Source organism: Dioscorea cayenensis, chromosome 7 (genome assembly GCF_009730915.1).
Source record: "Dioscorea cayenensis subsp. rotundata cultivar TDr96_F1 chromosome 7, TDr96_F1_v2_PseudoChromosome.rev07_lg8_w22 25.fasta, whole genome shotgun sequence".
In the NCBI taxonomy this organism is placed as follows: Eukaryota; Viridiplantae; Streptophyta; class Magnoliopsida; order Dioscoreales; family Dioscoreaceae; genus Dioscorea; species Dioscorea cayenensis.
Genome location: NC_052477.1, coordinates 31,458,186 through 31,481,741, shown reverse-complemented (window position 1 = coordinate 31,481,741; position 23,556 = coordinate 31,458,186). Strand labels below are relative to the sequence as shown.

Here is a 23,556-nt window from a genome sequence, read left to right as displayed (position 1 = left end):
AAATGAGCGGAAGCATCCTAAATGGTCGTAGTTTTGTTTGTGTTAAAGCATCCTCATACTTATTAAAACTCCACATTCTAATTCACCAAAATGCTGGTTTACGAGAAATGACAAGTGCATACACATAATAATTCAAACAAAACTATCAAATGCTTTTTTCTCTTTTTATCTTGCTTTGGTGCCATGATAATGTAAGAATGCTAACGTTCTTTATTGTGCACATAATGAAATTTCATATGTTGGTTTTTTTTTTTCAAAATCTTCATTTATTTATTGTTATCCTAATCTTATCATTTGTTTAGTGGCATTGGCTTGATCATCCCTGATGTGGAGCCATGTATCATTTGTTTAGTCCTTGATTCAATAACAGTTGTTTCCCTTTTTTTCTATTATAATTACATCTTCTTGATTTTTTGTTTAAAGTTTTGTGGAAAGATGAAGTAACATCTGTGGTCATGCTATAATTAGTCTTGCCAGAAGTGCAAAACGATTTTTGATGCATGCTGTCTTTCATTCTTGAATTCCATAGTACAGAGTTACACTCGAATTAAGTTTTAACCCAAATTACTTGGCTTTTTGATGTGAGGCATTGAGATATTTATGTTATTTCTGCATTACTATCATTCTCTCAAGACATGTATTTGGATGTCCCGTACAAGCCTAAAGATGGGGGTACCGGTATTCTCTTCAATATTTTGTTATTGTTATCTTATTGGACATCCTTTTGAAATCCGTTTGTTTTCACTGGATAGACATGTTTAAAAGAACCCTAAAACAACACACCATAAGGGTATTGATGTGGGATTGTCAGATTATTGTGACAACTAGTCAAGTCCACTAACCTTAATAACCTTCTTTTATTTTAGTTTCCTTTAATCCAACTTATGTTGCTGAGAAACTCCTATACTTGGCAACACTGGAAGGATACTATGAAAGAATGTTCAATTGAAGGTCAGGCTTATAACTTAATAAAAAAGTTAATTCAAGTGTGGAGGTAAAGCACATTTTGATGGACAACTTCTGATTGCTGGAGGAATGAGGAATTTACTTCATTCATCCATAACTGCGTTTCTCATGGCTCATGTATTTTATAAATATATCATTTATGAACTTACCTCTTAAATGCTTTCTAATGTGGGATTATGTTTTGCAATACAGTTGCTCATTATCTGAGAAAACCATGATTGTACATCTAGCTAACTTGTTTCTTATTGAATCTTCTTGGAATTTGGAAACCTTTTTAAACCAAATCTAACACCAAGACATGGTGTTTTCCAGAATGCGCTGGAGCAGAGGTGGCTGAATGTGCATGCATCATTGGGTTCCCTAAGTTCAAGGTACTACCCTCATCTACCATTATGATGAAATTACAAGTGATTAGAAATTGGTGCTTGAAAAAAGATGACAACATACATTATCATTTGAACTCACAACAGTCTGTTATTAAAATGTTCTTGCTTCCATGCTCTTGTTACTTTGTTAGCATATTATCAAACTGAGCTTATGTATGTACAAACCACATTTGGGATTTGTTAAAACTCTATCCTGAAATTTGATCCAGGTGAATCAATTTCAATTTCAGTTCGGAATTGGACTTGGTTTGTCATTTGGACAAAGTATCTGGTGTGAGATCGAAGTCAATCGAGCCATGGTGTTAAAATAAATCTTTACCCTGAAATTTATAACCAATAAAATTCGATGAATGGATTGGAGTTGAATTGATTATAAAAGAGCTCTTTGTTATCAAAACTAAATAAAGAGTCCCTTTATGCCCATTGACATCTAGTGAACATGATGAGAGATGAATGCATTGAATTTAAGATTTTATACACAGATAAAACTCAATTAGTTTCTTTTACTTCCAGGTGATGCTCTTTTGCACCAGGCCTTAAATACCTTGCATCCTTAAGAAAATAAATGAATGCATGATCACTATATTACTCTGCTTTTTTAAGATTAGATATAACGTAAGCATTATAATAAGAACACAAGTAAAGATTGTATTTTTTTAGCTGCCACTGCTGAATTTTATTAGGAGGCAATGGCAAGGTGGCCTTTCTCTGAGGCATTTGACTGTTTTGGCTATTGCTTTATGTTAAAAGAATGCTTTCCAATTGCTTATTCTGTTAATTGTGTGTAGGGTGGCAAAAATTCGGGTCCGGACAAAACCGGGTCCGGACAACTACTAATATAAATAGAAAAACTTGTGTCCTGACCCGGCCTTGTTTTAAATCCGGACAAACTTGGCATGTCCAAACCCGGTTTATTTTAAAACCGGGTTGTCCGGATGTCCAAATTTGTCCGAATTCTATAAGCTATTTTTAAGTTCGCTCAAATATTAAATTATACAAAAATAATTTAATTCACATTAAATGTAAAAAAAATAAACATCAATAATCCAAAACTCAATTCAAATTATAGAAAAATCTAAGTCTTAATAGAAAAAACAATATATGTTTAAAGTTTTTAGAAGAATGGGCTTAAAACAAATGGGCCTAAGGTTATGGGCTTTTAAAGTTTTAGGGGTTAAAAGGGCCCGGTTGTCCGAATTTCTATGTCCGGACCCGGCCCGGATTTAAATCCGGACAACCAAGCCATGTCCGAACCCGGCCCGCATTTACAAACCTTATGTCCAAACCCTTTTTATTCCGGGCCAGATAAAACCGGGCCTTTGGGTCCGGACAGATTATTGCCACCCCTAATTGTGTGGCTTAAGACTGTTGATAGTTCTGGGAAATAGTTTCGAACCATCATATTTGAAAATCTGCAAGCACATACAATTCTCATTTGATTTCTTATTATTTCATTGTGCTAAAAATTTGTACCATCATGAGGGAGAGAGCAGGAGACAAGGGTGTCACTGGGAACATATTCTTTTGAAGGCAAGAGGAATCTATTTTGACCGTCCATCGTGTTAGAGATGAATACTTAACAGTGAGAATATTATATTATTGTTTTGTCTCTGATCACTGTTTGGGTCAGTCTAATTCTTTATTGGAGATGGGAAGATGTAGAAACCCTAATCTCATTCTCCTTTCTTGCCATCTTCATTATAAGATTAAATGCGTACAAGCTTGAACGACCTCTAGAATGTAGTTTTCTGGTAGATGTTGTCTTGATTCTGATAGTAACCAAGCTATTTTGCCGAAGATGTGATGGATTTCAAGGCTTCTCAATGTTTGTTTTAATGTTTTGTTGAAAATAATCAAATGTTTGTTACTAGAATGATTGGCAGGCATGCGCGTTTTGGCTTGATACTTTATAGTTTTTATCTTTTGTTATAATCATTTTTATGATAATAAAAATTCCTTGCAGGTGTGCTTGAAGATGTTGCTGAAAGGGCCACTATAATTTTGGAAACAGTGAAGTTGAATAAGGCAGTAGACCGATTGCTCAAGCCCAAAGATTTTGGCTAAGGATCGACCATACAAGGTGACTAAAACGTCTTTTATGTGTGTGTGATGGTGGGAGAAAAGTAAAACCCAAGCTGAAACCATTAAAAGAACTGAAGAATTGGTTTATTTAACCTACTAGTTTGGCTTCAATTGGTTTTTGACTTTTTCAATTCTTCAGATTCATGTTCTGAATAAAATCTAGCGATTGATTCACTAATTTTTGTGCCCGTGCACTTCTTCATCTCCTAGATCATGGTTGTGCCTAAGTTGCATATACTCCAACCTCATCCTGATGCTTCTAGTGAGATGTGCAATGCTAGAGTTCCCTCATCCATCATTGACCTTGAGCTGGACAAGGTTCTTCACCCCTCTATCGGCTCAATCTTTCTTTCTCTCCAGTGCTATAACATCATGTGTGAGAAAGAAAGATCCTGATGCTCCCCAAGCGAATTGGAAGCGCCCTGAAGTAGTGAATTTGGAGGCTATTATTCCAATCTTAATAGGTTTGTTTTCTCTGTCTTTCTTTCTACAATTGTTCTTGCCCTTATGCCTTTCTTTCTTCGAATTATAATAGCTTTTCCTTCTTTTCTTTTCATGCAAATTTTATAGCTTTCAATGCTATGTAGGAAATAATTATATGTTAAATTAATGCTTAATGTTGTTGTTAACTTGATTTGATTATTGGATGATTCTTATGTAGAACTTCAATAGGCTAGGATGGCTAAAGATTATTTATCATTGCATTCCTCCGAAGTTGATGAGAAGAAGCATTTTTACGACTATGAGGTTCTAAGGTTGACTTAATGGGCTGCTATGTTCTTTTTTATGAGTGTTCTATTTCCCATGTATGTAATTTTTTTCTCTTCCTCCTCTTTTTCATTCTTCTTCTTCATTTTCTTCTTCTTCTTCTTATGCTACTCTTCTTTCTTCTTTATGTGCCTTCTTCCCGTGCATTTTTTTCTCCTTTTGTTACTCTTCCTCTTATCTCTCAACCATTTTTTTTTAAACTTCTTTTCCTTTAAATATTTTTTTTCTTTGAAAGGATTGATGGTTCATTTTTTAGCATTTTTGGTCACAGTGCATGTTTCTAAAATTATTAGGACTTTTCCCTTTGAACAACTCTTGATGCCTTCTCAAGCATTTTGAACCATGTGTACAGGATAAGGTAGTAATTTTTTATTGGACCCAATGTAGTTACTTTTACTCTTTTTCCCACGAATCTAAAATATCATTATTAATCTTTAAACTTATTGTTTGGCACAAGTTGCATGTATTATGCACACTTGCCCGTGCTAACCTCAAATACCGATCCAGTTATAGCCAACAATATACTAGATTAAATATTATTTAAAAACTAATATTTTGATTGGTTAGTGTAAAATTAGAAGCATAACTACGACACTTAAGGGGTTATTTGGTTCGCAATAATAATATATTACCTTGTAATGAGATTAGGAATGCTATATGCCCACGAATGTTGTGGTAATTTATGATAACCATGTTTGGTTGGGAACTTATATTATATAGTAATCAACTTAATAATGTTCCAAATTTCCCAAAATACCTTTATATGTACAATTTTGAGTAAATTTTAATTTAAGGTAAAATAAAATTTGTGATTGCAATAATTAAATTATAGCATCAAAAATTAATTTTTGTACATTTTTTCCCAAAATACCTTTATATATGAAATTTTGAGCAAACCGAAAGTTAAGATAAAATAAAATTTTTACATAAAAAAATTAATTATAATACAAAAATAATTTTTCAAAGTTGGAGATATTCCCAAAAAAATGCTATCTGAAAATAATATTTTTAATCAACTGGGTAGAGTAAGTCGTTTTTTAAGATTATTATTTTTTAAACAAAGGGCATTTTGTCTAGAAAAATGTTCAGCTTACTACCCACTTGGTAATCCAACATAGGCATCTGTTTTGGTGGTAACATGATTACTATGTTCCTTGGTAATATTCCAAGGTTGGTAATCAAATATTGCTACCGCCACTAATCCAAACATGGTAATCTTTTCAGAATACCATGTAGCAGCCAATAATGTGAAAACATTATCGTGAACCAAACAGTCACTAGGGTTTAGCCTCTTGGCATGCTCAATGTTATATTAAATATATGAGCACAATATTTATGGAGTTTTTTTTGTAATATTTGATGTATGTCTTATTCCTTAAAAGTTATTATTATCCTAGAGGCCTTATTGAAAGTTCAAAAAATATCTACCCTATATTGATCACCAGATTTATTTTAGATAATATCGAATCTTTAATGAGTTTTTTTAGTTGTCAATTTATTATACTTCTCACTGGTGGGTACTCCTTATAAGTGTATGATCAAGCTATTGAACTGATTCAAAAAATTCTTTCATATGTAGATCGCTTGGTTTGTTGTATATAATGTTCTATATGTGGCATATTTCTTTTTTTTTGCATGAATATTATAATGTTAGTGGGTTGTTAGCAATGCTTGTTAAGGACATTTCATATAATTATGTGAACTATGTTGTGAGAACATTTTTGTACTTTCATCGAGTTTAGATGAACAGTGAGGATATTGGCTTGTCCTGATTATTTGCTACCTAAGGAAATCAAGATAGTATAGAAAAAAAAATGAACATTCCTCCAAGAACCTGACCCATGACTCAATCTATTGAAGTTGTTTGATGATATATGACGGAGCTTGATTGATGAGGCTAATGCGAAACTCAACATGAACCAAAGTATTGGAGTGACAACTTGAATATGTTGTCACATTTGCGTGCATATGATAATAGTTAAGTTTTTTTTTTAATTTTATATCTTAAATTTCCTTTTCTTTCTAGCATGACATTCAATTTATTCCTCATTTACACATGTTGGTGATAAGTGGTGTATATATCCTAGTTATTTACAATTATGCTCATGGCATCATGACTTATCTTGAAAATAGCACATGTTTTGTCTTTTATGTTAGTATTTCATAATCCATATTTATGTGTGGATAGTTTTGTCTGCTGTACAATGCATGATTTCTGATCTGCAATCCTTGTGATCCTGTATTTTATATAACAATGGGCATGTTAATGAAATCTGCATTTCATTTCATTCATGTAGACCAATTTTTAAGGCACATGTTGTTCTTTGTTACTTAGTATTAATTTTGCATGCATTCAAACTCTTGAACTTCGTCATTATTTTATAACATAATGTTGTGCACAATACTTAATATTGTGCAGTTTTTCTTCAGTCTCAAGTCAATGATCAAACCAATTGGTATCTACATTGCAAAGGAAGCTAATGATAATAGCAAAAAATATTGGCCTAATATGTACTTGTCCAACATTAATATTACTTGGTGGCTATATCAGCAGACTTTTCCTGTAATTTTGTTGCTGTTATTTGTGAGGTGAATGTATCAAGCCTTTTGAGTTACGTGAAACCTGTTTTTTAATATATGATTTAAGTCTCTCTTCTTTCTCCAACATAATGATATTCTTTACCTTCAATGTGAAGTTATGTGCACTTGAGTTTGATATTCACCATCCTTCATATTTCATATTATTGGTTATTAACAACACTAGAAATTTACCAGCATTATTTGTGGGATATGCTCATAGTTATATATATATATTAAATAATGCTGAGTTCAAGGTGCATATTCAATATTCTTTCTTTATGTTATGATTGTTTGAGTTTCTCTGGTATAAAATAAAGTGATTAGTTTGATGTTATTAATTTTTTTTTAAAAAAATGTCTTGTATATTTTCTGGATTTAGTGAGATTTTTATTTTTTATTTTTTGCTTTAATTTCGGATTTAGTTCAAGAGGAGGATCTCCTGTTAAGTTTCTAACATAACTATTAGCATTCCGTAACAGTAGCTGCCGCAATAATTATTTATTTGATGAAATTGCCAACTTTTATTTTTTTTAAACAAATTCGACAACATGTTTTTTTACAAGGTAACTTAATTTATACTGATGTTTTTGTGCTGGACTTCTGATTGCAAGTTTATCTTGTTGCCATTTTCCAAGATTTAATGGATTATGCTATATTGTGTTTTTCCAGATGAAATCAACGTTTTATCTCTAAGGCCAGCATTTAAAGCTTTTTCTTTCCTTATGAAGTTGTTAAGTCTTTGTATGTTTTGCAACTTCTGAGGAATTTTTGTGGATGTGCCTTTATAGCTTGGCTTGTCTACAATTTACTACTTAATATTTTGGTAAATTATTTTTTTTGCCTCTGTTTTTGGTATGTAGTGCTTCAGATGTAAAAGAATGCATGCTAAAGATCCACTGTCTAAGGTACAGTGAAGAAGCTTGTTACAATAGCAGCTTAAGCTTGAAACCTTTTGGTTCCGGTTCATAAATTGGTAGTTCTCTTTTGGATGATAAATAGTCCTATAAGAAATTTTACTTAAGGTAAAACCTTTGCCAGATGATACTTTAAGCTCTTAAAAATTGTCGGTTTTATTTACATCCTTCATTTGTTTGAGTTCATTGTATGCATCTATAGTGAAGAAGCTGGTTACAATAGCACCTTAATCCTGAAACCTTTTGGTTTTGTTTCATAAATTAGTAGTTCTCTTTTGGATGATAAATAGTCCAATATGAAATTTTACTTAGGTCTTGCTTGGATGAAGTTTAGTAAGGGTTCATAAAGTAAGGTAAGGGAAGGGAAAGGAAAGTAAGGGAAGGGACCAACCCATACCTTGTTTGAGGCAAAGGTAAAGTAAAGGAAGGTTTTGAAGGTAATAGAAAGTAATGTTATATACTATTATTACCAAAATACCCTTTAAGTTTAAAATGTTATATTATGATAAATAATGGATCAATAAATAAATTCTATTCAATAATCTCAATTAAGTATGTCTACAAAAATGATTAATTAACATAAAAACTTTTAGATATTTTCAAATCTTTTATACAACCCTATATATATTAGTAAATATAAATAAAAAGATGTTTTCGTTCAATAAAATTATAATTAGAGATTCCGGTGGATCTCCGACAAAGAGAGGAGGAGAGGAAACTTAATGTTAAGGTTTTTATTTATTGTATTTACTCCCAAAATATAAGGATATTATTAGTTATTATAAAGTTATTATAAGGCTTTTTCGTCCATAAAATTATCAACCCTTCCCAACTCTCCAATTTGGAGGGTTGAGAAATGGGGTGTTTTCAACCCCTCATTTACCTCCTAAACCCTTATCTCCTCCTCCAACCCTTCTCCCTAAGCAAGAATCGATTTAACCTTTACCTCCAAAACCCTCTAAAACCCCTCTCAACCCTTCTCCCCAAGCAAGGCCTTAAGGTAAAACCTATGCCATATGATATTTTAAGCTCTTAAAAATTGTAGGTTTTATTTGCATCCTTCATTTGTTTGAGTTCATTGTATGCATCTATAATGCGATTAAGCAAGTTTAATAATCTCCTCTCTGCTTTTGCATGGGATGTAATGCTCTTAGTCAAGTGACTCACCACCATTTTATCAATTCCATTCTTCACCGCACTATTTTGTACAAGTCATTTCTTTATTTGTAAGTGATCTTTTATCTCATGCTACCCATCAATTTTATTTGATTTTATTAACAATATTATTCATATGGTTTGCTGACTTTATTTTATATTATTTATCAAGAATAATATACATCACAGATTTATAAATCACCTTTGTCTCTGTTAAATTGGACATGATTAATTAACATCGATTTTAATTGAACATGTGTTTGTATCATTTATTCAATTTGATGTTGTTAATCAATTTTACTAGTAACCAATTTTGATTTACTTAATTCTATATTAGTATGTATTTTATGTGTTAATGAATTTGTTAGGCCTCCTATACATCTAACATATTTCTAGGAGGAAAAATAGGGGACTTAATCCTATATTAATATGTATTTGATATGTTAAAGGATGTTACTTGGTTGCAGGAAAGTAATGACCCTCTTGAATGGTAATCATTTGTGTCCTTATCTTTGTGTTTCTAATAGAAATTATAGCTACTTCTCTATGATTAACCATTTCATTGTTCTAAAATTATTTTTCTCCCTTTTGCTATTTTATCTTGTAATCTCATCAACTTTGTATCAAAAGCATGATCCAATGGAGCCTAAAAACAATGAGGGAAAAGTTGAGATTTTGGAGAAGGTGGAAGGAATGAAGTTTGAGTTGTAGAGGCTACTAAAGATGGAGAAAACGATGGAAGGTTTAGCTCAAAGATTAGCTTAAGTTCTTTGAACGTCGAAAAACATGCAGCGTCGGTTGAGTCCATGGGAAGATCCAATGCGAAGCAGTATGAGAGAAAACTCCAAGAGAAGAATGTTACCTATAGGAACAAGAGAAATTTTCTTTTAAATCTCAAACGTAAGTGTTGTCTTTTCTCTTTACTATATTTTACTAATTAACAGAGATGAACCTGAATGTTATGAAGAAGCGGTTCAAGTGGAAGACTCTGTCAAGTGGGAGTTAAGTTAACTTTGAAAGATGAGATGAACTCATTGATGACAAACAACACATGGCAACTTACTGAATTACCAAGAGGTAAAAAAGCTGTGCAAAATAAGTGGGTCTACATGATTAAACATAAACCAAATGACTGTACAAAATATAAAGCAAGGCTTGTAGTTAAGGGCTTTCAGCAAAAGGTAGGTATTGACTATATTGAAATATTTTCTCCTATTAAACTAATCACCATTACAATTGTACTTTCGATAGTGGCAAAAGAACACTTATTCCTAGAACAATTAGATGTAAAAAAACAACATTCCTTAAATGGTGACTTGGAGGAAGATATTTACATGGTTTAACCACAAGGGTTTGAGGTACAGGAAAAGGAGAATATGGTTTGCAAACTTCATAATTACTGACGGAGTTCAGACGGCATGCACCATCACCATTTAAGGGGACCACCAATCCCGACAGTAGCCGACTACTGCATTTGACAAATAGAGAGGATCTTCCGGGCCAAGTAGAGCTTTGAGGAAGACAAGGTCATACTTGCCTTATACATACTGCGGGACAGTGCAACTCAGTGGTTTGAAAATGAACTGCGGCTCAATAGAGAAAACGCCTTCCAGACCTGAGAACATTTTAAGAAAACCTTATACACCAAGTACTTCTTGTTAAGCTGACGAGCCAAGATGGAGAGACAGTCCCTGAACCTGAAACAGGGAACGATGAATGTTGAAGAGTACTAGGCTGAATTTGACATGTCCCAATTTGTCTTGTCCTAAGTGGCGGATGAAAAGAGCAGATCTCGTCATTTTGAGAAGATCCTGAAGAACCATATTCGGCAAGCCCTTGTATCGTTTCTGAAGCTATCTTATGTGGAGGTAGTTGACACCGCCAAAGACCTTGAGTTTACTTGGCAGGAGATGCAGGTACCAGGTAAGCATGACCAGTAGCGGAACTGGAGTCAGAATTCTAGGAAAAGCAAGTATTCGGGAAGTAGCTCAAGTCTTCCAAGGGAGGGCACAGGTCGAAGCCCTACAGTAGACCCCCAGCATCATCATCGGGTTCTCGAGACAAGGCCTCATCTAGCAATGTAACCCAGCCGATTTGGTGTCCTACCTGTGGGGGACGTCATACACAAGCAGAGTGTAGACGCGCAGCTGGTGCGTTTTATCGTTATGGTAGCCATGAGCATTTCATGGCTTAGTGTCCACAGAGCCCGCCTAGGACCTTGAGAGGCAGGCGGTGGAAACCTAGGCGCTTCAACCGAGCAACCCAGGTCATATGGTGGAAAAGTCCAATCCCAGCAGGTGCCTTGAGAGGCAGCAAGGGTTCAAGACTTACTTGGGTCATCTGCTTTAGGGTGCCTCGTGGCTCATCTGTCATGATCCACTGCATAACCTGGGCTACTCTACTGACGCACCCTGCTTCCCACCGCCTCCAAGGGTCCTAGGCGGGATCTAGGGACATCGAGCCACAAAATGCTCATGATTGCCACAACGATAACACACGCTAGCTGCACGTCTACACTCTGCCTGTGTATGACGTCCCCCACTGGTAAGACCTTGAAACGGTTGGGTTACACTGCTAGATGATGAAGCCGGGGGCTCTACTATAGGACTAATCTATGCTTTCCCTTGGAATGCCCAAAGCTACTTCCAAAAGACTGGCTCCTAAGAGAGTTCTGACCTTCGGTTCTGTTGCTGATCACGCCTACCTGGGTCCCGCGCCTCCTTCCAAGTAATCTCAAGGTCCTTGGCGATGTCAACTACCCCTGTATAAGATAGCTTTAGAAATGGTTCTTCACGCCATCCGCAAAACGACGAGATCCGCTCATTTCATTCGCCACTAAAAAAGGGACAAATTGGGACAAGCTGTCAAATTCAGCCTCATACTCTTTGACATTCATCGTTCCCTGCTTTAGGTTCAGGAATTGTGTCTCCATCTGAGCTCGTCGGCTCAACGAGAAGTACTTGGTGTTTAAGGCTTCCTTGAACTGTTTCTAAGTCTGGAAGGCGTCTTCACCCTTGAGCCACAGTTCATTTTCCATACCATTGAGCTAACCTTGTCGTCCTCCGAGCTCTACATGGCCCGAAAAGTCCTCTCTATCTATCGAATGCAGTACTCGGCCACTGTCGGGTCGGTGGTGTCAAAGAAATTAGCTGCCCATCTAATGATTAGCAGATTTTATGCAATATATCAAGCCACCAAAATATATGTAGATCTTTTACTTTCCTTTTTAGGATATATTAGCTGTTTTAGCTGTATTATAGGGCTGAAGATCTGTAATTTAGCTGTATTATAGGGTTGAGATTCAGCTTGTATTATGGTTATATAATGACAACTCTCCACCATGGAGGAGACACCTCTTTTTCTCAAAAGATCTTAGTTTTACATGGTATCCGAGCTACAATTCTGATCTGTCCTGTTCAATTGTCCATTTCATCCTAGTTCTTTCTCTAGTTCCTATTTACTCTTGTTCAAGTTCTCTCGATCTCATGTCTTCAGACAAGTATGATGTTTTCTTAGTTCGATTTAATGGCAAGAATTACTCAGCATGGGCTTTCCACTTCCAGATTTTTGTCAAAGGGAAGGACTTGTGGGGCTATGTTGATGGCAGTACTCCTTCTCCCGACAAAGACAGACAAGATCGAGCATGCCAAATGGGAGGTCAAGGATGCTCAAATCATGGCCTGGATTCTAGGATCTGTCGAACCCAACATCGTCTTGAATCTTCGACCTTTCAAGACTTCAGCCGAAATGTGGACTTTTCTCAAAAAACTCTACAGTCAACATAATACTGCCCGGCGATTCCAATTGGAGCATGACTTAGCCATTCTTCAACAGGATAGTCTCTCAATTTCTGATTTTTACTCTTGCTTCATGAATCTTTGGGCTGAATATACGGATATTGTTTATGCAACCGTACCTATTGAAGGCCTCAAATCTGTTCAAACAATCCATGAAACAACTAAAAGAGATAAATTTCTCATGAAATTGAGATCTGAATTTGAAGCAACGAGGTCTAATCTTATGAATCGAGAAGCTGTTCCCTCTTTGGATGCATGTCTCAATGATTTGTTTCGGGAAGAACAACGCCTTCTCACTCAAAACACCCTGAAAGAACAAAAATCTAATTTTGTTCCTATGGCTTATGCAGCACACAGCAAGCCGAGAGGAAGAGATATTCGCGACTGTTCAATGTTTTTTTGTTGCAAAAGAATTAGGGCATTATGCTTCCACTTGCTCTAAAAAATTCTGCAATTATTGCAAGAAAAATGGCCATATTATCAAGGAATGTCCCATCCGACCTCCCAAGAAATCTGAGACAGCATATACAACTTCAGTTGGGCCTTCAAGCTCTAGCAGTTCTGTGAATACAGCAATGACACAAAAATGCTCCGATTCAGCTTTGAACGCCTGAAATGATTCAACAAATGATCATTTCGCATTTTTCCGCTTTTAGGACTCTCGGGTAAAATGTTTTTCTTCATCATCTACTTGGTACTTTGATTCTGGGGCTTCTAATCACATGACAAATAATGCTCATTTTCTTACAAATACAAACAAATATTCTGAAATCTTAAGATTCATACTCGCTAATGGCAACCATTTACCGATCACAACCATCGGTGATATTTCTTCCTCTCTAACTCGATGTCTTTGTCTCTTCCGGGTCTTACTACTAATCTCATTTCATTGGCCAATTGGTTGATAATAATTGCAATGTGGCATTTTCAAAGTCTGGTTGTCTGTGCAGGGATCAACAATCGGGGAGGATGATCGCGAGGGGGCCTAAAGTCGGACGCCTTTTTCCTATCCAATTTTCTTTTCCTTCCTAGTCAATCATTGCCCTTTGTCAGTTACAATTTTACTCATATTGATTTTCAAGCTTGGCATAAACGCCTTGGACATCCAAACAATATTGTTCTTTCTAACTTGTTGAAATCAGGTTTGCTTGGGAATAAAAGGTCACATTCTCGTAGTGATTTTCAATTTAAGTGCAATTCTTGTTAACTTAAAGTAGAACTTTGCCATTTCCCATTCATACTCCGAATGAAGTTCAGCCATTTGATTTGATACATAGCGATGTATCCGTTTGATTTGATACATAGCGATGTATGGGGTATGGCACCAGTTCCTTCTCATTCTAACTACAAGTACTTTGTTACTTTTATTGACGACTATAGTCGTTTCACATGGATTTACTTCTTGCATTCTAAAAATGAAGTATTTTTAGTTTTCAAGTTTTTTCATGCATATATCTAGACCCAATTTTCTGCAAAATTAAAATTCTGTGCTCGGACAATGGGGGTGAATATATATCTCATTTGTTTCAAGAATTTTTGCAAGAGAATGGAATAATCTCACAAAGGTCTTGTCCTTCAACCCCTCAACAAAATGGCGTGGCTGAAAGAAAGAACCGTCATCTTCTCGATGTTGTTCGTACCCTTTTATTAGAGTCATTTGTGCCCTCCAAGTTCTGGTGTGAAGCTCTCTCCACTGCTATTCATCTCATTAATAGATTACTATCTCCTTCACTAAACCATGTCTCTCTTTTCACTCGGTTATTTGGTCATACTTCAAATTATTCTAATCTTCGTACATTTGGTTGTGTGTGCTATGTTCATCTTCCTCCACATGAACGCACAAAACTAACTGCTTAATCAGTTAAGTGTGCTTTTCTAGGATACTCTGCACATCAAAAAGGTTTTCTTTGTTATGATCCTAATCTGCGGCGTATTCGGGTTTCTAGGAATGTAATATTTCTAGAAAATCAATATTTTTTCCCCACCCACCAAGGACAGCCTTCTTCTTCATTTTTTGTTATTCCTTTGTTTACTAACTCTTCTACAAATTTCTCATCTCCTAAACCTCTTTTGGTGTATCATAGACGCAGCCACACTACCCTCAAGCTGAATCTCTTGTTGTTGAACCTTTTCAAGCAACAACTCCTACCATCGGCAGACATAGTACTCGAGTTAGTCGACCCCCAGATAGGTATGGTTTTCCTAATCCTACATCCTTGACCGCAACCTTGTCCTTTGTTTCTATTCCCTCATCTTATAAGCAGGCAATGGAGCATGAGTGTTGGCGGAAAGCTATTGAAACAGAACTTCTTGCACTTGAAGAAAACCAAACCTGGGATGTTGTAGCGCGCCCTCCATCTGTGAAACCTTTTGGCAGCAAATTTGTATTTTCTATCAAACTTCATTCAGATGGATCTATCGAACGTTATAAGGCGAGACTGGTGGTTCTTGGGAACAAGCAAGAATATGGCCTAAATTATGACCACTGTGCGAACCATGTTGGCGCTTGCTGCATCTCAAACATGGCCTTTACTTCAAATGGATGTCAAAAACGCATTCTTGCATGGTGATCTCAAGGAAGATATTTATATAAAGTTTCCTTTTGGTATGTCTACTTCACCCAATGATGTTTGCAAACTTAAACGTTCTCTATATGGTTTGAAGCAAGCACCAAGAGTATGATTTGAAAAGTTTCAATCTACTATTCTTGGTTTTTCATATATACAAAGCCTGTTAGATTTTTATATTTTGGTATTAGTGGGCCCTATATGGGCTCTATATGGGTTTAGGGGTCTTACACCAAAAAGTCTCAAGACTTAATGGCTCAACCCCTATACCTATATATAAACCCATTACACTTCTATCTCACAACCGATATGGTACTGTATTTTCAACACCCTCCCTCAAGTTCAACTCGGTCGAATTTGCACAGACTTATACACGAGAGGTCTGTTTACATGGACTTGTACACTACTTGTGTCTTAGAGGTCCTACACACATGGACTTGTACCACATCGGTGGCTCCACTATATTTCTCTGATACCATGTTAGATTTTTATATTTTGGTACTAGTGGGCCCTATATGGGCTTTATATGGGCTTAGGGGTCTTACACCAAAAAGTCTCAAGACTTAATGACTCAACCCCTATACCTATATATAAACCCATTACACTTCTATCACACAACCGATATGGTACTATATTTTCAACAAAGCCAATATGACTATTTGTTTTTTCAAAAAACAACTAAAGGTATAGTTGTACTCCTTGTTTATGTGGATGATATTGTCATAACTGGTTCTGATATGCAAGCTATCAATCATATTCAGAAATTGTTACATTCGACTTTTCACATGAAAGACCTTGGTCAACTCACTTACTTCTTGAGGTTAGAAGTACATCATCAGCGTCAAGGTATTTTCTTAAATCAACATAAATATATTCGGGATTTGGCCAAATAAGCAGGACTCACAAGTAATAAGTCTGTTGAAACCCCAATGGAAGTTAATGTGAAATATCGACGAGATGAAGGAGAGCTTCTTATAGATCCTACCTTATATCGAAAAGCTTGTTGGTAGTCTAATCTATCTAACCATCACTCGACCGGATATCTCTTATGCCGTCCATACGCTTAGCAAATTCATGCAATCGACGCGGCATCTCCATCTATCTCGCAGATCAAACGCATCATCCAATACATCATTGGCACTCCTAATCGTGGGCCTATTTTTTTTCCCCTATCGGGTTCCTCACCGAAGCTACAAGCCTATAGTGACGCTAGATTAGGGTCTGGTCTGTCCGGACACCGTAAAAGTCTACTCATCGGTTGGTGTATATTTCTTGGTGATGCTCTTATCTCATGGAAATGCAAAAAAAGCAAAACCATGTCTCTAAGTCATCAATCAAGCCGAGTACCGTGCCATGTCTCGCTACTTGTTCCGAAATTATTTGGTTGCGAGGCTTTCTCACGTAACTTGGCTTTCCTCAAAAATCAACCAACTCCATCAGCATGTCGACAACACTAGTGCCATTCAAATTGCTGCCAACCCTATCTATCACGAACGTACGTAACATATCGAGGTTGACTGCCACTCTATTAGAGAGGCCTACGACCACCAAGTTATCACTCTCCCACATATATCTACTAGTTTACAAATTGCAGACATCTTTACCAAATCCATGACACGTCAGCGGCATAATTTCCTTTGTTGGCAAATTGATGCTTGTAGATTTACCAGCATTAATTTGAGGGAGGATGTCAAAGAAATTAGCTGTCCATCTAATGATTAGCAGATTTTATGCAATATATCAAGCTACCAAAATATATTTAAATCTTTTACTTTCCTTTTTAGGATATATTAGCTGTTTTAGCTGTATTATAGGGCTAAGATTCAGCTTGTATTATGGTTATATAATGACAACTCTCCACCATGGAGGAGACACCTTTATTTCTCAAAAGATCTTAGTTTTACAGGTGGTCCCCTCGAATAGTGATGGTGCGTGCCATCTGAACTCCGTCAGTAAATCTTGACCGCCTTTGGGAGCATGATGTCGCTGCTGCTAGCGTTGACTGCGCATCATTTCTCTCATAATCCCGATCAAAGTAGCGCGATTCGGCTGTCCTTCAACTTCAAGATCAGTGTCCTGTTGCCTCTCATTATTTGATTGAACAAGAGCCTCCTACTCGCATTCCATAGGCCCCAAGGGTGGTTTTAGGGTTTACAGGCCTTCTGTGAGGTCACCCTCTACCCTCTGGCATGATTACTACAACACAGGAAATAGTTAAAACTTTAGAATTAACTACACTATCTAGATCGGCTCTCATAAATAATTTTCGAAAAACTAAGACTTTTAAATCAGAAGGGTGACATTTGGTTGTTTGCTCTGATACCACTTTAATCTATCACGCCCCATCCTCAAAACCTTGCCTGCCAACATACCAGCCGCTTACAATAGGGCTAGGCCCACCAGTTGCAAGGTCTCAGATTTCAAATCCAATCAGAGTTGTCACAAGAAAGAAAGATATGAAGCGATAATACAGAAATATAAACAAATAATAATAATAATAATTATCAAAAATAGTTTGAAATATGGCCTTTAACAGCACTACAGATGCACAAGATGCCATCCTCAACAGTCCGAAATAGGAATTCAAATAAAATACTAACCTCACACAAAACACACTACAAGGTCTACAAGCGCAAGGTTTAGTTATTACAAATAAAAACAACTACAAAAACGAAACTCGTGAAGACCCCTAATCCTAAGCTTACTCATCACCTGCAAAAAGGGAAAATCAGAGAGTACATGAACCACAAGCCCTCAATAGGATCTCAAGAGTAATAGAAAATACAAATAACTAGAAATTTACAAATAATATATTCAAATATTGGACAGAGAATAGATAATATACCTGTAGAGGTATAATAACAGACAAATACAAAATAATAAATAAATAAATAAAAATATAAAACAAAAATCAAATCAAATTAGAATACTCGTAAAATGCAGAAAACTATAAGTCTACATCTCCTTGAGTAATAAACAGAATCAACAGCTTAAGGTTGGATCTTCGACTGTGAAGTCAAAACAGATAGAACATCAACAGCCTAAGCCAGATCTTCAACAACAACCGGAATAGACACGCATGCCCGGTAACTCTACTACTGAAAACATGTGCACATGGTTAAGACTTACTTGTAGCTGAGCAAATTGCCAAGAATGGAGATGTATGAAAAACCACAAAAAAATACGGAGTACAAGCAATGAAATACATGATAAATTAATTTCGAAAAATCATAATAAATGGCATTCGACAGAATAAAAATAGAAACACAATTATATTTTTAAATATTTAAATAATTTCCATTATACAAGAAAATACGTAGTTATACGAGTGCAAGAGCCTACATGTTCTAGGAATACAACGTTTAGGGTTCTATCAATGGATCTCGGACTGATTGTTTTCGGTGTGAGGTTTCACTCTACGCTTCATGAAGGTGTGCCATGAAAAAAACTTCGTCCAGAAAAGCATAGCCATGACTGGAGCACGATACGCCTGCGAGGGCTTTGGTTTCCTTCGCCGCTGACCTGTTTCACTCGAACTCCGGCCAAAGTGAGGAGATGGAGTATAACGAGAAGAAGAGAATGTTGAGGAAAAATAGAAGTGATGAAGAAGATGAGCAAAGTGGGTTACAGCCAAACTTTTCCTTCCCCCCCTCCTCCCCCTCTTGAATTAATGAGACTCAGAAATAATGCTCAATCAAGCAGCAGACACAGATCCTAAATTTCCGAATGCATGTGAAGGCTTATGGGGTTCAATTTCCAAAAAAAATTCTAGGCAAAGAAAAGGCTGTCATTACAATCATTTCCCCTTAGAGGGAGTTTAATCTTCTAAACTCGCATCAAGAGTCATTAAACAACTCTATTTAACACTCCCTCATAACAGTCTCCCGCTCCCAGGTAGCTTCACCACCAAAGTTGTTGCTCCATCGGATCTTAATCAATGTGGTAACTCGGCTTCCTCGCTGTTGTTCTTTTTAGTCAATGATCTCCACTGGTCGCTCTTCGTAGGATAGGTTCTTTTGAAGCTCCACTATTTCATGATGAATGGCATGCGATGGATCAGGCAGATACTTCCTCAGCATGGAGACATGGAAAACATTGTGTTTTTGCTAAAATGTCACACCTCCAAATTCGCTTCATTTATGATCAAATCCATACGAGTGTCACGCGGGCCGTATGGAGGCCGCATGGTTCTCCTCTCTGATGCTACAGTGCTTCTGCTATAGTGCTTTGCTACAACATCCAACAATTTTTCTCCTTTTTTCGCCCAAATCATGTTCTCGTGTTCACCATGGCTTCTTCATACCCTGCAATGCAAATAGCACGAAATCATGCACAAAATGGGTATCTATTCCACAAAATGTACATGGCAAGTGTATAAAATACGTATAAGAAAATATGTGCATTTAGGTACTTATCAATCGTTCTTGTTAAGTGGAATTTGGGTTGTGAAACCCTACAAATTCCTAACATGTTGGACAAACTACTACATGAAAGCAAGGAAGGGTGTACAATGACCGGAGATACCAATGGTTTTTAGGGGGGAGGGGCAGAACTTGGATGGCTGAGTTTTCTAAGCCAAATTATACTTGAAGATGAATAGGATGATGGAAGCTGAGAAGTTAATGGTGGCGGGGTGAGTTTTGTAGGTAAGGCATTGGTGTGATTCCAATGGATTGAAGTGAGAAATCCTTGTAGGATTTGGAAGGATTTGAAGCAATAAGTACTTAGGTGTTCCTATTCACAGGCATGAATTATTGGAAAGGAGGTTCAACTCCAAACATTAAAGCAACGCAAAAGATGGGCAAAAAGGAGGAGCCACAAATAGCGAGGGATGTATAAGAGAATAGCGAGGGATGTTTATTGAGTGGGCATGAAATAATGTGTGTATCAAAAAATATGTGGAAGAATGTATGGTTTTTCAATAATACAAGTATGAGGCTCTACCTCTGGTTGGGTTTCTGCAAGCATTGCGAATTCCAAACCAGATTTGGGAAGTCATCACTATGGATTTTATTGAAAGGCTACCTAGATTAAAGGTTTACAACTCAATATTGGTATTGGTCAATTGGTTGAGAAAATATGCCTATTTCCTACCCCTTAAATACTCGTACACATCCAATGATGTAGGAAAGGTGTTCGTCCGAGAGGTCATTCGGCTACATGGGTTCACAAGATCGATAGTGGGTGTTCCTAAGCCACTTTTGGTCAAATTTCTTTAAGTTACAAGGAACAAGTCTAAATTGCAGTACCACTTACCATCCGTAATTCAATGGACAATCTAAAGTGGTAAATCACTGTTTAGAGACTTATTTGCATGGGTTCACAAGATCGATAGTGACAAATCATGAAAAGGTGTTCCTAAACCACTTTAAGTCATAAGGAACGAGTCTAAACCGCAATACCGCATATCATCCATAATTTGACCCACAATCCATAGTAGTAAATCAGTGTTTAGAGACTTATTTGTGTTGTTTTTCCTTTGGGAAACCGAAGAAATTGAGTGTTTGGCTTTGGCTTACTCGAGCGGAATTCTAGTACAACACCGCATTCCATGGTTTGCACCATTCCTTTTAGAACTGTTCATGGTTGTCATCCTGCAGCCTTAGTTTGCTTTGGGATGCAGATTACGAGTGTAGCTTCGGTGGAAAGGCAGTTATTGGGGCGAGATGAGATTTTGGAGTTAAAACATTTGGCTCAATCTCTGTTGAAGATGAAGGCACAAGTGGATAACAAATGCTGTGAAGTTTGATGTGGGAAACTTGGCCTGTTTGAGATTAAGACCTTATAGGCTGTGTTCTTTAGCTTGCAAAGCTAACAAAAAGTTGTCTCCCAGATATTTTGGCCCTTATTGTATTACTGAAAGGATCAGACTAGTGGCCTACAGATTTGAGCTCCTTGCATCTTTGTAAATACACCAGGTGCTTCATGTTTCTTAACTGAAAAAGGTATTGGAACCTAATGACCGTGGCGAACCACTTTCATCAATGTTAGATGTGGAATTAAATTGGGTGTTAAGCCTTTTTCAGTATTTGGGATGTGCCCCTCTGTTAATGGTCGTGAAGTGTCAATTCAGTATGAAAATCTACTTGCATTTGAAGCCACTTAAGAGTCCACTGATATAATCCAACAATAGTTTCCCGAATTCCACCTTGAGGACAAGGGGGATCCCACAGGACAAAGTAATGTTAGGCCTCCTATATAACATATTCTAGGCGGAAAATAAGGGACTGAAGACCCATGTGACAGCCAGTGACGTGGGAGGCATGCTGGCATTTGGATGTTACTTGACTGCAAGAAAGTAATGATCCTCTCAAATAGTCATCGTTTTGTATCCCTATGTTTGAGTTTCTAATAGATTTTCAGCTATGCCTCCATTGATTCTATGTGATTTCTCTCTTTTGCTATTTTGGCTTGGAATCTCATCAAAATTCAATTTTGGCATGATTAACTCTTTTTACCACTAGATGAAAAGACCAAATAATGCTGTTAGTATGTTCCAATTTTTTAAGTATAATGGAAATGTTGTATGTTCCAATTCTTCAAGTATAATGGAAAGATTACGTTATCAGCCAGGGAAATTGAATTGTGTTTGTAGTATTTTTTTTTTAAATAGATATATTACATGTGATGCTTAGAAAATATCATCTGTTGCTTGTCTAGTAACATCTTTTCTTCCGCGAAAATCTTCTACTTATTCTACCATCTTTGTAGTTTCTGTACTAACTCTTGGCCTTCTCCATTAAGAGTTTAATTAGCAAATGTAATATTGGTCCATGTCATCTGGCAAACTAAAGTGTCAAACTACTTTTGGGAAAAATTAGAACTACTCATTATCTATACCATCCTAAGTTTATATTTGATGTTGTATTTATTTATATATTTATATATTATTTATTATTTATTGGAAGTCTTGTGTTTAAGAAACCAATGGTGCTATTGTTTTGGTTAGAAGTCTTTTATTCTTGGTCATTATACTTGAACGTTAGACATGTTTTGTGGAAGATAGATGTAGAAGTTGTTTACACCCTCAGGGAGTTTCTTGAAAAGTTGTCGATCCATACTCCTTTTGGTTTATTGCTAAAAATCCATAAAATTTAGTCTTTTCTTTATATTGTCAAGGAGTGCTTATGCTTTGATAGAACTGGAATTTGTTTCATGTCTACAAGTGAGATATGCATAGTTTTCTACTGTAAGTGGTTTTGAAAGAAATATTGTTCTTTTTGTCTGCAACATATTGTCCCCACCACCAAATTTCTAGGGAATTGTAGGATAAGTGGTTTTCTATCGAGATTTTTTTTTGTTTTTTTTGTTTTTTGTAACTTATTTCTGCCATTCCATTTATACCCATACTATAAATTGTGCTTATGATTTTCTTTCCTTAATTCCTAAACAATGTGGAACTAGCACCATTTCACCAAATGTAGTCTAAACTCTAAAGTGGCATTTGTCATCTATCTTACTCAAAGGTTTTGTCTATTTGCTTTTTTTATCTAGTAACTTTGAGTTGAAATACATTGAAGAGAACTTTATTTATTGTAACACTATTTAAGTAGTTAATTCTTTGGGAATAAATGTAAGCACTTTGGTTACATATTACAAGCTTCTCTTTCTCGGTACTTTTCTTCAATGTTTTCCATAATCTTTCAGTTATAAAAATGAACAAATGGGGAACTTCTTTATTGTACAAGACGGAAATATTTCACTCTTTAAAGTTTTTAGTTTTAACCAAATTAGGATTTTGCAATTGGTTTCTTATGCTTTGCTCTATAAGGTTTTCTTAAAAAATATCTGAAAATTGAGGTTAATCTTGTTTGATGAAAATCACATGCTTTTATATTGTTTGTGATATAATGTTTGTTATTGCGAGAATCAATAGTTAATTTTATTATGAAACAGAAAATGATATTTTTATCGAGCTAGATGAATATCTGATTCCATACTTGTCTGTGGGCAAAATGTAGAAATTTCTTTTATTCTAGCAGATCCTCTTTTTGTTTAAATTGTTGCAATGCCACTTGTGTCAAATTCTTGTTACTCGCATGTTAAAATTTTTTAAGTGCAATATGTGGCTTGATGATGTCTGAACATGGGTTTTAATTTGTTCAATAAAGGATCACTTGCACTTTAATAGAACTCAATATCAAATCCTTAACATATGTAAGAATTAACAAAGTGTATAAAATGGTTTAGTAAAAAAAAATTAATAATAATAATAATAAATAAATAAATAAAATAAAATAATAATAATAACAACAACAACAACAAACGAAGAAGCAAAGTGTATAAAATGGTTGTTTTGAATAAAAGGAGCTCGAAAGCTGATTTATTAGCAAAAGAGAAA

The 23,556-nt window shown here is 35.9% G+C and overlaps 1 long non-coding RNA gene across 2 annotated transcripts in view; it reads left to right on the top strand.

Annotated features, from left to right (window-relative positions):
- LOC120264817 overlaps positions 1-13,023 on the top strand; it is a 29,029-nt gene extending 16,006 nt beyond the window's left edge. The window contains exons 7-12 of one of the 2 annotated variants that reach the window (XR_005537538.1): positions 1,279-1,337; positions 3,316-3,432; positions 3,645-3,898; positions 4,096-4,189; positions 8,851-9,928; positions 12,415-13,023. This is a non-coding gene — a long non-coding RNA (uncharacterized LOC120264817). The remainder of the gene's footprint in view (positions 1-1,278; positions 1,338-3,315; positions 3,433-3,644; positions 3,899-4,095; positions 4,190-8,850; positions 9,929-12,414) is intronic. The other variant, XR_005537537.1, reaches the window with a different exon arrangement.
- Positions 13,024-23,556: the final 10,533 nt, after the last annotated feature.